The sequence below is a fragment of the Capricornis sumatraensis genome, chromosome 13 (assembly GCF_032405125.1).
Source record: "Capricornis sumatraensis isolate serow.1 chromosome 13, serow.2, whole genome shotgun sequence".
NCBI lineage: Eukaryota > Metazoa > Chordata > Mammalia > Artiodactyla > Bovidae > Capricornis > Capricornis sumatraensis.
In genome coordinates, this window is record NC_091081.1 from 2,640,706 (window position 1) to 2,654,867 (window position 14,162).

Sequence of the window (14,162 nt, forward strand, 5' to 3'; positions counted from 1 at the left end):
GGGCTCAGCGGTGGGATGGCTTTCCCAGTCCTGTCTCTCTCTCCCCCCTCCGGTGCTCCGGGACGGAACTGGGAGGCTTCATTTGAGCCAAAAGAGAGGGCGAAGGAATGCTATGAAACCTAGGGATCCTCCGAACTGGAAGCCGGCTCGGGAACAAGTTCCATCCACCGTCGAAATGTCTCACTTGAGCCAGAACAAAACTTGATTCCGAGTCGAGGCTTCGGAAAAAAAGCTCTGCCTTTCAAACCCCGCGGGGTCAAGGAGACGGAGGGAAGTGAGTTTCCCCCCCTAACCCCTACTGCTGGGAGCTGGCGGCCACATGGGGGCTCGTGTTCTGCCAGCGCCTTCTCCAGGTTTGGCCGCCCCCTCCCCCGCTCTGCGCCACCTCTTGGCCCCGAGCGGGGCGCCTGGCACTGAGGGCTGCCAAACCGTATTAGACGCACGGGAGGAGGTGAGACACTCTTAACACTGTGGCATCCGAAAAGCGCTTCGAGAAACGTTCGAGTTACACACGTCAGTGTGCTCAGCGCAAGCCCTGCGCCTTTTGGCCTCTTGGAGCCGAGGGGTTAGTCTGCCTCATTTAAGCTACCGGGGATGGAGACGAGAGCGCGGAGGGGAACGCCGCAGCGCTGTCCCTGAATTCACCGCCCGCAGTAGAGGAGGAGGCTGAGTGGCCAATATAACCTCTTCTCCCTGTTTGATCTGACATCTGTAAATTTGTCTCCCCCGACCCCCACCCCCGCCCAACCGGGCTCGATAGCCTCCGAACTTGCCTTCAGAATGGCAAGAACTCTCAGGGCGAGCGGTCCCCGGCACTCCGCCCCACGCACAGGCTGCTCTAGAGGAAGCCACAGAGAAGACTGGGGCGAGGCGAGACGGGAGGGGGGCGCGGGGATGGAGGAAAATGGGAATCGCCACCTCTGCACATTCCCCGAACACACACAGCCCACTGGAAGTCCAGCTGGGAGCTCACACAAAGAGCCCACACATGCACAGTGCGCAGGCCTCTTCCCCTTCAAACTCTCACAGCCCAAGTGTCTGGCACAAACCTCCAGCGCCCCAGGCGTGAACACCCCAGTGCGCGGTGATCGCCAGGGAAGCAGCCCTTACCCTCACTCTGTCTCACTCCGCTCCTAGGCGGGTGGCAGCCTTGGGGACAGAGCGGGGAAGCAGACAAGCCCCGGCACCCAGGGCTCCAGGCACCCAGCGGTGCTGCCGGTGGCCTGGACCGCCGGGGATGCCCCTGGGAAGTCCACACCTCTGTCTAGAAAAGGAAAACTGCTGCCTTGCAAGTCAGCCCAGGCTGGCTGGCGTTTTCATTTCGCCCGGGTGGAATGCGTGTGTGTGTGTGTGTGTGTGTGTGTGCGCGCGCGCGCGCGCGCGCGTGTGTGCACGCGAGCGCACTCTTTTTCCTTGCGTACCTTCTTAAAGTTGTGATGGCGAGGTTGCCTAGGAAGCTACTTAACCTAGGTGTTGATATTTGGGGATTAAACAAAAGAGTTCTCCGCTGTTGATTTGACTCAGAGCTGCAAATGCATCTAGCAGCCCGGGGATCGAGCCGGGGAGCGGAGCGCAGAGGCGGGCTTCCCCTTCTGGAGGCTGGAGGCGGCAGGGTCTGTGGAAGGGGCGTCCGCGGCGGCTGGGGACCCTCAAGGCACTCCTCGCTGGCTCAAAGCAGTCTCGTTCCCAAATTTAGGTTTAATACACTCGAGAACAGTTGCTGCAAAGAAGTATAGGTAATGTAAACCACCGGCTGCAAAAGTCCTCTCTCCCGTTGAGGAGAAGGTTGGGGACACCCGGGTCGGGAAGTGCACAAACGCGCATCCATAAACTAATCCAAGCCCACGCACTCCTGGGGACACGAGTGCAATTCAAATGTATCCAAAGGCGCTCTTGGGGAGAAGGGGGAGGGTTGATCCCCGCGGGCGGTCTGCACTGTTTGGCCCCAGGGTGCCCTTTTGCTGGGCTCCCAGTATGGTGAGCCGACAAATGTTAAAAAACAAACAAAAAACTTGTAAACCATCTTCCCCTTCAGTAGTGCGTCCAGCTTTTAATACCCGCCTTGGAACCTGTTAGTTTTTGAAATAAATTAATGATATTTATGGATGAGATGGCTGGATGGCATCACCGACTCGATGGACATGAGTTTGAGTAAACTCCGGGAGTTGGTGATGGACAGGGAGGCCTGGCGTTCGATTCATGGGGTCGCAAAGAGCCGGACGCAACTGAGCGACTGAACTGAACTGAACTGAATGACATTTATCAACTGAGGCAGCGCCGGTTGGATTTATCGTGCTTGCTTTTTTCTTCTTCTTCTTTTTTCCCCTGGCTTTTATTCCTCGAGCTGCATCCCGGAATCTTCCTCACCTCACTCTTCCCATCCACTGCTCCCACCTCTTCTCCCTTCGACTCCTGGGTTCCTGGCGGGTCCCAAGCTTCAGATTTCTTGGCCGACAGCGCCGTCTAGCGGTCAGCGCGGTCCCTGACGTCTAAATTCCAGAACGTAGACGCATACAGGCTGCCAGTTGACGGGTATCGGCGAGTTTTGGGAAAATGTGTCATCCATGGATCAGACTCCCAGGACTGACTGAGAAGCGAAGCCACAGGACGGAGGAACGTCTGTGGAGGTGACATAAATTTTCTGTGCGCCCATGAAGTAATCGTCTTTAGAAATTCTTGCCTCCCAAGCTGCTGAGAGGTTCAGGTCAGGGGAAGGCAAAAGAGGAGGTGCTAATTTCAGGAAGAAGAGCAGAGTACAGCTCCATTCTTAATTTATAAAAGGACAAAAGCGGCCTCCTCGGTGATTTGCTTGAGGTCAGCACAGCCGGCGTTCCCGGCGGTAGGCTAGAGTTGTCTCCCTCGCAAGTTCTTGATGACTTCCTTCGTGGGAAGGAGAGACCTGGGCTCAGCCAGCACGGATGCTCCAGTTCTTAAGCTGTGTGCAAGCTGTCCCCAGAGTGAGCCTTTAAGGGTCTTGGTGAAGAAAGCCCTTGCAATTCCTTTGGGAAAGAGCTTCCCTGGTGGATCAGTCTGTAACGAATAAGCCTGCAATGAAGGAGACACGGGTTCTATCTCTGGGTAGGAAGACCCCTGGAGAAGAAAATGGCAACTCACTCCACTATTCTTGCCTGGAAAATCCCATAGACGGAGGAGCCTGGCAGGCTGCAGTCCATGGGGTCACAAAAGTTGGATAGAACTTAATGAATAAGCCACCACAATCGCAAAGGGTGTAAAGAGAGGAGGCACCTGCATGGATTCTAAAAAAAAGGTATCCGAATCCTCTCCCTTAGATTGGGGTTCTCTAGGCAAGTTGCAGAGAAGGCAATGGCACCCCATTCCAGTACTCTTGCCTGGAAAATCCCATGGACAGAGGAGCCTGGTGGGCTGCAGTCCATGGGGTCGCGACTGAGTGACTTCACTTTCACTTTTCACTTTCATGCATTGGAGAAGGAAATGGCAACCCACTCCAGCGTTCTTGCCCGGAGAATCCCAGGGACGGGCGAGCCTGGTGGGCTGCCGTCTATGGGGTCGCAGAGTCGGACAAGACTGAAGCGACTTAGCAGCAGCAGCAGGCAAGTTGAATCACATCAAGCAGCACCTTGCATGTGTCTATAGAGGCAAGCTCACAGTAGTGGATACAAGATAACTACACAGAGGCTTCCCCCTCAAAACTCTATCAGGCAATACCTGGGGCACTTGAAACATCCTTGTGTGGACCTCCCAAGAGATTTTGCCTCCAAAATGTTTTAACATTAAAATTGCAAAGCAGCAGTATATCAACTGAGTCTCTGTGTGCCTAAAGCTGTGGGCATAAGTTGAGAGAGTTACTGAATAGTTGATCTCATAGAGAACTTTCACTTCATTAAGCCGTTGTTCTTCCCCAGGCAGGTGCTTTGGAAGACAAAGGCAGGAGGCACCGGTAACTGGAGAGGTTCACTGTCTAACAAAGGCCTGCTAAAACAGTCCTAAAGGCAGCGCTTCCTCTCAGGACTGAGGCTTTAACACAAAGCCAGGTTTCACACCGACAGTTCACCTGTACTAACGATACGTGTTCAGTGGGGCCATAACAATGGAAATTTGCAGTGACTTAAAGGGATACACCAATCGCTGGATCTGGGTAAGGATCCCGCAGGTAATGGCCTCAGACCCAATGGCCTGGGGGTCTTACCCAGATCCTCTCCCTTACGTGGTGAACATTATGCAAAAGAAAAAACAATAGCGCAAAGCAGCAGGCAGACCCATACCAGGCAGAAGGAAAGCTGAAGGATCAGAAACCAAAGGCATTCCTGAAGGAAGGACGAAGGAAGCCATGTCTTCGTGCTGTCCTGAAAGGCTTTGCTTCCTCACAAAGGACTGTTTCAGGGGAGCCCACAGGCTTGGTGCTGCTTCTCACTTTCATTACAGAACCCCCACCCCCACCCTGCCCCGCCACCTCCGTCAGAGGATGAGCAACTCTGGAGCAGAAAACAGTAACTCATCTTATTCATTATATTCAATGTCACAAGGTCAGTGTCACATGACCTCAAAAAGTTGCGTTGCATGGAAAGCTGTGAAACCAAAAAAACAGTGTATCCAGATACAGTGTCTGTTTGGGATGAACCCTTTAGCTTTAATGAAAGTCAAGTGCTGCGGGAAGTGGATTATTTGGTTAGCTCTAAACTCCTTAAACAAAGTGTAAAAGATGGAAGACAATACATTTTCTTAAGCGTTCAGAAAGCAACGTTCTCCCACTTCCTTTTTCATTTCCATAGGACTCAACACTGTTTGAGTCATCTTTAGACCTCAAGGGACGGGAATCTATTTAGCTTGCAACTGTCCAAGTGACAGAAGGTCCAGAACTTCTAGCCAGGTCACTGAACTGTGTGTCAGCAGTGAGGACTGTGTGCTTGACATATACTTTCAGATTAGTGGAAAAGTGTGAAAAATCATAGGAACCCAATGCTCAAGATTTGGTCTTGGCCTTCAAATGCACTGCACAGTAGAGTGACATGCAGTGATAATGAGATTGTTGCAGGAAGGGGGACCCCTTCCAGCGCCCAAAAGTGGGCTCTACAACACTCGGAAATGAGTTGTCGGAGGAGACACATGTGCTGACAAAGCAAGAGATTTTACTTGGAAGGGGCACCTGGGTGGAGAGCATCAGGGTAAAGGAACCCATGAGATCTGCTCGCCACGTGGCTCACAGTCTCGGGTTTTAGGGTGATGGGATTAGATTCCGGGTTGTCTTTAGCCAATCATTCTGACTCAGAGTCCTTCTTGGTTGGTGGTGCACACCTTGTTCAGCCAAGATGGATGCCAGGGAGGAGGATTCTGGGAGGCAGCTGGACATGTGGTGTCACTTTTTTGACCTTTCCTGAACTCTCCCGGTTGGTGGTGGCTTATTAGTTCCATGTTCCTTACCAAGACCTCTTGTCCTAAAACAGCTCATGCAGATGGTTACTATGGTGCCTGGCGAGAGTGGGCAATTTCAACTAGTGTGCTTCCCCTAACAAAATCACAGTCGAAAGAGAGGTTTCATTGGCCTCGCTTCCCTGGTGGCCCAGACAGTAAAGTCGTCTGCCTGCAATGTGGGATCCCTAGGTCAGGAAGATCCCCTGGAGAAGGAAATGGCAACCCACTCCAGTACTCTTAGCTGGAAAATCCCATGGTCAGAGGAGCCTGGTAGGCTATGGTCGAGGGGGTCACAGAGTCAGACACGACTGAGCAACTTCAGGTTCAGTTGGAGCTCCTGTGTAGAAAGAAGTGTAGCCAGACGAAGGCTCCACTTGATAATACATTTTATACACCTACTAATTCACTTAGCTAAATGTATGGTGCACAGACACCAGGTATTCAAAGCCAAGAGCTCAGATTTGGGATGCTCCTGCTGTGGAATGCGCCCTCTGGTGGAGAGAGGGGGAAAGGCGGCTATTGTCTGATCAGTGAGCGTGTGCTCAGGCCCTGAGACCCGTGCCACTCTGCAACCGCATGGACTGGAGACCTCCAGGCCCCTCTGTCCATTTTAGGCAAGAATACCGGACTGGGTTGCCATTTCCTCCTCCATAGGATAGTCCCAACCCAAGGATCGAACCTGAGTCCCCTGCGTCTCCTGCACTGGCAGGAAGGTTCTTTACCACTGTGTCGCTCTAGAAGCCCTGTCGGATCAGACGCATCCTTCACTCATTTTACCGTGAACTTTCACTCAGCAATTGCTGTTGCTCTAGCCATGATGTTCCCTAGGAAGGGTGGGAGAATTTTTTCCTTAAGACAAATCAAAAGAAGTCTTGTCCATAAATAAAACAAAAAATTTAATGTAGTAACAGAGACTAGAAACAAACATAACCAAGAGTCAAATGCTTCAAGAGAGGTCTGGAGATTCTGTAATTGGAAGCTAAAAGACCAATATGAAAAATATTTTGGGTAGAAATACATAGTACAGAGAAACAAGATAATTGACATCACAGGAAACAATCAGCTCAATCCATGATTCAGAATATTCCACAAGAAAAGAAATTTTTTTGCGCAAACCAGTTTCTCTATAAATCAATCTTTCCACAAACCAAAGACAAGAAAAATGGGGAGGAAAGAGTGGATTGTTATGAAAAAGTATTTAGGATACTTTTTCTAATACTAAAAGTAACAATAACAATGACAATAGTTGTCAAGAAATGTGAAGGGTCTGGAGTTTTATCTTACTTGCAGGCTAACAAGTTACCCAGCTGCAGTTTCATGCATGCTGGCAGAAAACCCAAGGAACCAGACAAAGGAATATATTACTCACAGCAACAGCAGTAACCAGAATAGCGTGCTTCGCAAGGTTCCCTAAGCTCCGGTTCCCACTGGGTGATGCAAGGAGAGCCAGCGACCTCACATTCACAGTAACTGCATTGCAGAACCCAAATCTGAGCATGGGGAACCCAAGACTTTTGCAAGGACAGTAAGCCTGTTTGACTTTTGCCTTGAAAAGAGACATTATATTTGTTATACTGGACAGTAAACAAACTTGCCCTTTGCTCTTCCAAAGCTGCTAGTGTACAAACACCCTAGAAGGGTGTTCCTCATCTGGAACAAAAGCAGTCCTCCTCCTGGTGCCTCTGCTCAAAAGACACGCAAGACACAGGAGAGACCCACGGAGAAATGTCTCAGCAGTAAGAACTCTTGGGAGTTCATGGAAGGGAGAAAGCACTGTGTCAAGACAGTCTCTGAAGAATTTCTGGAGGAGGAGACTTTAAAGGACTAGAACTGAGCCTTCCTAGCACCAGATTCAAAATGAGAAGCTGAAAAATGAGGCAAGGTCAGAAAACGACTTGGGCAATAAATAAAGCTGAGTTGTTTTAGCACAAAGTGTGTGAACGCAATTTGGAATAGCAGTGGAACTTGGAAGCAGCTGTGATTCTGCATTTAATCCTTTAAATGTAATCGTTTACAGAGCGTATTCCAGACAATGCACAAAACATTTTGTACATATTACTTCCCGAAACCCGAGTTTTCTCTCCATGTTGCAGATGAGAAATTGAGGCTCAGAAGAGTCGAGTGATTTGCTAGTCAATTTTGGAACCCCAGGATCTAAATTCAGTTCTCTGACATCTAAGCTTATGGTCTTTTCTATTATATGAAAATCAATGCTTGTTAAAGAAAAAATGTGTTATAAAAAAAGCTTAATCTGGCAATGGAGCTTATGGTAACTTGCTGGGAAGACAGCCTCAAGCCAGGAGACCAGTTGGAGGAGGAGGGTCCATGTTAGAGGCCAGGTAGGAGAAGCAGAGGGTCTCCATCACGGTGCTCACAGCAGTGGTGGGCAAAGAGGAAGACGACTGGCTGGAGGAAGTAAGGATGGGAAAAGCAGTTCCTCCAGGCAAAATCAGATGACTGGAAAAACGATGATACCTGGGAAAATTAGGGAAGTGAGGCAGAAAAGCTAGCTTCAGGAGAACAGGACACATGGCTTAGATGTGCCTTCTATATAATCAAAATCCTTGTAGGTTTTTTCCTAATAAAGTTTATTGGTAACTTTCTCAGAGAAGGCAATGGCACCCCATTCCAGTACTCTTGCCTGGAAAATCCCATGGACGGAGGAGCCTGGTGGGCTGCAGTCCATGGGGTCGCTAAGAGTCAGACACGACTGAGCGACTTCACTTTCACTTTTCACTTTCATGTATTGGAGAAGGAAATGGCAACCCACTCCAGTGGTCTTGCCTGGAGAATCCCAGGGACGGGGGAGCCTGGTGGGCTGCCGTCTATGGGGTCGCACAGAGTTGGACACGACTGGAGTGACTTAGCAGCAGCAGCAGGTAACTTTCTATTGTATTAATAAGATTAAAAGGATTTCTCTGGTAGCTCAGCTGGTAAAGAATCTCCCTGAAGTGAAGGAGACCCTGGTTCAATTCCTGGGTCAGGAAGTTCCCCTAGAGAAAGGATAGGCTACCCATTCCAGTATTTTTGAGCTTCCCTGGTGGCTCAGATGGTAAAGAATCAGCCTGTAATGTGGGAGACCTGGGTTTGATCCCTGTGTTGGGAAGATCCCCTGGAGGGGGACATGGCAACCCATTTCAGTATTCTGGCCTGGAGAATCCCCATGGACAGAGGAGCCTGGTGGGCTACAGTCCATTGGGTCATAAAGAGTGGGGCATGACTGAGCAACTCTACACAGCACAGCACAGTATCTCAGATACAAACATGAATCCTTTTTTTTTTTAAAGATAGAGGTGTATCCTTCTCTCTTTTTTTCAGGATTTTGCAAACTGTGAAAAACTAGGAGTCACATTTGCACTCTGAGACAGGCAGTCATTCAAAAGGAAAAGAACAGCATTGTTGGGCCTTGGCCTCCTGCAAGCTTGTTCATGAGTGGGTAAACGCAGAATACTGCTTGTGACACAAAAGCATCTGGAAAATGCTGGAACAATTTCTCCATCCTCCCCCTGTCTATCTGCTGCCTGAGTATTGGACTCATCAAGCCAAAAGTGAAGTTTTCACTTCTTGTTTAAATCGAGAAAATAATCACTTCAAACTCACATATGGCCTAGCTTTGCCTTTAAAAAAGAAACTATAGTTTTATTTATTGAGTGGCTTCTTTTTTTTGCAATTCTGGGGTTTTCTTTTCTGGTAGCAGCTTTGGAGCAAAACCACAAATTGCACCCAAAATAAAAGATTCCGGTGTTAGAACGCTGAAGACTTGTGTCCGAAACAGGGATGTAATTAAAACACTGAGGATTTCGGATTGCATGCATGTGTTTTTATTAACATGTTTCTGAAATGAAGTCTTGGACTCTTACCATTTTGATTACGAGCTATGAAAATGAAGTTTCCATGTCTGGTTTTGCATTTCCGAGCAGGGTCCAATACTGTTTCAGTGTTGGAAGCTGAGGTGAGGATCTTGGCACACGGATCATGGGCTTTCACAAGGTGGTCACGGCGTGGACTCAGTGGTTGGCTCAGCCATACTCCTTCCACTGCTGCCACACTGCATGGCCACCACGTGGCTGGAGGTGGCCCCGGGGGGTCACCCAATAGGTCTCAAGTCTGCCTGCACGAATTAATCACTCTTAGAGACCGACCAATTTCTGTCCATCTCTGTACTGATGTCTGAACACCACCCTTACGCCAGTTAACTGATCCAGACTAGGGTCTGGGCATCTGCATGTTTTTGAAACTACCTGGGTAATTCCGATGGTCAATGAGAGTTTACACATGACTGTCTAAGCCACGCCCCCTTCGTGTTAAGGAAATACTGGGCACTCAAAGGGCAGCAGAAGATAGAGAGTCATCACCTAGAACTGGCAGGTAAGGAGGACTAACCACTCACAAGAAAGTGAAAGTATTAGCTGCTCAGTCATGTTTGACAGAGGGTAGGCTCCTCTGTCCGTGGAATTCTCCAGGCAAGAAAACTGGAGTGGGTAGTCTTTCCCTTCTCTAGGAGATCTTCCTGCCCCAGGGATCGAACCTGGGTCTCCTGCATTGCAGGCATATTCTTTACCGTCTGAGCCACCAAGGCCCATGGGGATGTTTAAATTTGGGTTCAGTGTTGAAAGTAGCAGTTAGAAAAAGTGTCATGATGAAACCAGCAAATGGAGGAAACATTGATGGGCCAGAGCTGGAAAGTGGGGCATCGAATCAGACCCAGCCTACCAGCTTCACAAGTCTCCACAAGCCCCCGCTCCACGTCACAGCTGCAGAGAATCTGTCAGTGGCTCCAAAGTCTAAATCAGACAAAAACATCGTCCAACATCATTTGCTGAAGGATATTCAAGATGTTATTGATCTCTTGTTCTTGCTGATGCCGATGCTAAAGTAAATGTCCAAAGGTGAGAATCTGCGTTTTATTTCTTCCGATGGAACTATTGGTAACATTTTTTTCGTTCCTGTTTTCATACTGGATGGTCTAAAATACGACACAAATGAAACTAGCTGGGAAACAGAAACAATATGGGGCCTAGAGAATAGACTTGCGGTTGCCAAGGGGGAGGGGCGGCAGAGGGACGGATCGGAAGCTTGGGAGCAGCCCCAGCGGCGAGCGGGTGTGTATGGAGCGCAGAAGCAACACGGTCCTACTGTAGAGCATAGGGAACTATAGGCCATTTCCTGTGCTAAACCATGATGGAAGGGAGTATGAGAAAGAAGTTTTTGTATGTAGCTGTACAACTCAGTCACTTTGCTGTCCATCGGTAATTAACACAACATTGTAAATTCACTATACGTCAGTTTTAAAAGATAAATAATGTACTCAACAGATTAACTGAATAGTTTGGAGAAGGCGATGGCAACCCACTCCAGCACTCTCGCCTGGAAAATCCCATGGACGGAGGAGCCTGGTGGGCTGCAGTCCATGGGGTCACACAGAGTCGGACATGACTGAGCGACTTCACTTTCACTTTTCCTTTGATGCATTGGAGAAGGAAATGGCAGCCCACTCCAGTGGTCTTGCCTGGAGAATCCCAGGGGCGGGGGAGCCTAGTGGGCTGCCGTCTCTGGGGTCGCACAGAGTCGGACACAACTGAAGCGACTTAGCAGCAGAGCAGCAGCAGAGAAACCCATAAAACTGTATGGAGAAGGGAATGGCAAGCCACTCCAGTATTCTCGCCTGGAGAATTCCATGGACAAAGGAGCCTGGCCAGCTACAGTCCGTGGGGTCACAAAGAGTCGCACACAACTGACTAACACACACACACACACGCACACACATGAAACTGTACAGTGGACCCAGATGACGGTGGGATTATCACAGAGTGATGCGAGCAAAGGGATCTTAGAAATCCTGCAACCCACTCCCTCATTTCACACGTGCAAAGCCTGGGAACCACAGAGGCTAAGCAGCTGACTCAAGGTTATGCTCATCCCAGAGGATCAGCGGTGACAGGACTGGAATCCAGGTGTCAGCTGCCTGGTTGGTCTTCTTTCCATTCCTCTGGGTACCCTATTCTTGGGCATGTCATTAATTTTGCAAAACATGTTGGGACTCATCACCTCACTGTCTCAAGAATAGGCTGGACTAGAGCAGTGGAAAGCTGCCCACCACCTATCACAACATATCTGCATCTGCAATCTTTTAAAGTTAAAGCAAAACAAACCTTGCCACAAATAGGCAGTGACATCTGCCATGAGATGTGCCTGGCCCACCCAGTGCTCAGCGGTCCAGCTGAAGGAGATCAGACGCCTGGGGCCGCGAGTCTGCTCCCGGAGCGACAGGGGCGGTAGCTCCCTCCTTGCTGCAGACATGCTGCTCAGCGCCTGAGCAGTCTGTGTGTGTTCTGAGTGCAGGTGAACAGACAGGCCCAGGGCGGTGACTCGTGCCCCGTGACAGCCAACGTCTGCTTTCTTCCTGCGAGGATCCTCTTCTGGGAATCCTTGAGAACATTGCCACACCCACTTAAAAAAAATTTTTTTTTAATTGATGTGTGGCTGATTTATAACATCATGTTAGGTTCAAGTGTACAGCACAGCAATTCAGTTATATATATATGTGTGTGTGTGTTGTTATGTGTGTGTGAGTCACTCTGCTGCTGCTAAGTCGCTTCAGTCGTGTCTGACTCTGGGTGACCCCATAGACGGCAGCCCACCAGGCTCCCCCATCCCTGGGATTCTCCAGACAAGAACACTGGAGTGGGTTGCCATTTCCTTCTCCAATGCATGAAAGTGAAAAGTGACAGTGAAGTTGCTCAGTCGTGTCCGACTCTTAGCGACCCCTTGGACTGCAGCCTTCCAGGCTCCTCCGTCCATGTGCCCAACTCTCTGTGACTCCATGGACTGTAGCCAGCCTGGCTCCTCTGTCCATGGAATTCTCCAGGCAAGAATACCAGAGTGGGTAGCCATTCCTTTCTCCTGGGGATCTTTCTGACCCAGGAATGGAACCTGGATCTCTTGCATTGTAGGTGGATTCTTTACCATCTGAGCCATCAGGGAAGCCCCGTATGTTATTATATATACTGGTCTCCTTATTGCCAAATTCAGACTTAAATTGAAGAAAGTAGGGAAAGCCACTAGACCACCCAGGTATGCCCTAGATCAAATCCCTTATGATTACACAGTGGAAGTGAGAAATAGATTTAAGGAACTAGATCTGATAGACACAGTGCCTGATAAACTATGGACGGAAGTTTGTGACATTGTACAGGAGACAGGGATCAAAACCATCCCCATGGAAAAGAAATGCAAAAAAGCAAAATGGTTGTCTGAGGAGGCCTTACATATAGCTGTGAAAAGAAGAGAAGCGAAAAGCAAAGGAGAAAAGGAAAGATATTCCCATTTGAATGCAAAGATCCAAAGAATAGCAAGGAGAGATAAGAAAGCCTTCCTCAGCGATCAATGCAAAGGAATGGAGGAAAACAACAGAATGGGAAAGACTAGAGATCTCTTCAAGAAAATTAGAGATACCAAGGGAACATTTCATGCAAAGATGGGCTCGATAAAGGACAGAAATGGTCTGGACCTAACAGAAGCAGAAGATATTAAGAGGAGGTGGCAAGAATACACAGAACTGTACAAAAAGATCTTCACAACCCAGATAATAACTATGGTGTGATCACTAACCTAGAGCCAGACATCCTGGAATGTGAAGTCAAGTGGGCCTTAGAAAGCATCACTACGAACAAAGCTAGTGGAGCTGATGGAATTCCAGTTGAACTATTTCAAATCCTGAAAGATGATGCTGTGAAAGTGCTGCACTCAATATGCCAGCAAATTTGGAAAACTCAGCAGTGGCCACAGGACTGGAAAAGGTCCGTTTTCATTCCAATCCCAAAGAAAAGCAATGCAAAAGAATGCTCAAACTACCGCACAATTGCACACATCTCGCACGCTAGTAAAGTAATGCTCAAAATTCTCCAAGCCAGGCTTCAGCAATACATTAACCATGAAGTTCCAGATGTTCAAGCTGGTTTTAGAAAGGAGACCAGTCCTGGGTGTTCATTGGAAGGACTGATGCTGAGGCTGAAACTCTAGTACTTTGGCCACTTCATGGGAAGAGTTGACTCATTGGAAAAGACCCTGATGCTGGGAGGGATTGGGCGCAGGAGGAGAAGGGGACGACAGAGGATGAGATGGCTGGATGGCATCACCGACTTGATGCACATGAGTTTGGGTGAACTCCAGGAGTTGGTGATGGACAGGGAGGCCTGGGGTGCTGCGATTCATGGGGTCGCAAAGAGTCGGACACGACTGAGTGACTGAACTGAACTGATGTATATATAATACATATATATTTTGTATAACTGACATATATGTATTATTTAGACTCTCCTTCTTTATAAGGTATTACAAAATATTACGTATAGTTCCCAATGCTCTACAGTAGGTCCTTATTTTATGAAACTGTTAGTTGCAACCTCCTAATTTGTCCCTTCCCCAACCCCTTCACCTTTTGTGACCAATAACTTGTTTTCTATGTCTGTGAGTCTCTTTACAGCTGGCCCTCTATTGCATGGGGGGAGGGCGGGGTTGCTGCTGGCAAAGAGAACAGAAATAACAGGGATTAAAACACTCATGAAAGTAAGAGGTCGGCAGTCCACGGTTGAGATGTGGATTTGGCTCTATGAAGTTTCAGATACCTGGGTTCCTCTCATCTTATGACACCACAGATGAGTCCGCTGTGTCGAAATAAATACATACAAGACATGAAACACACATTTTAGCCAGGAGGTAAAGACAAAGGGCAATAAAAAGTGGGAGAAGGAGTCACAAGGTGGTCTGTG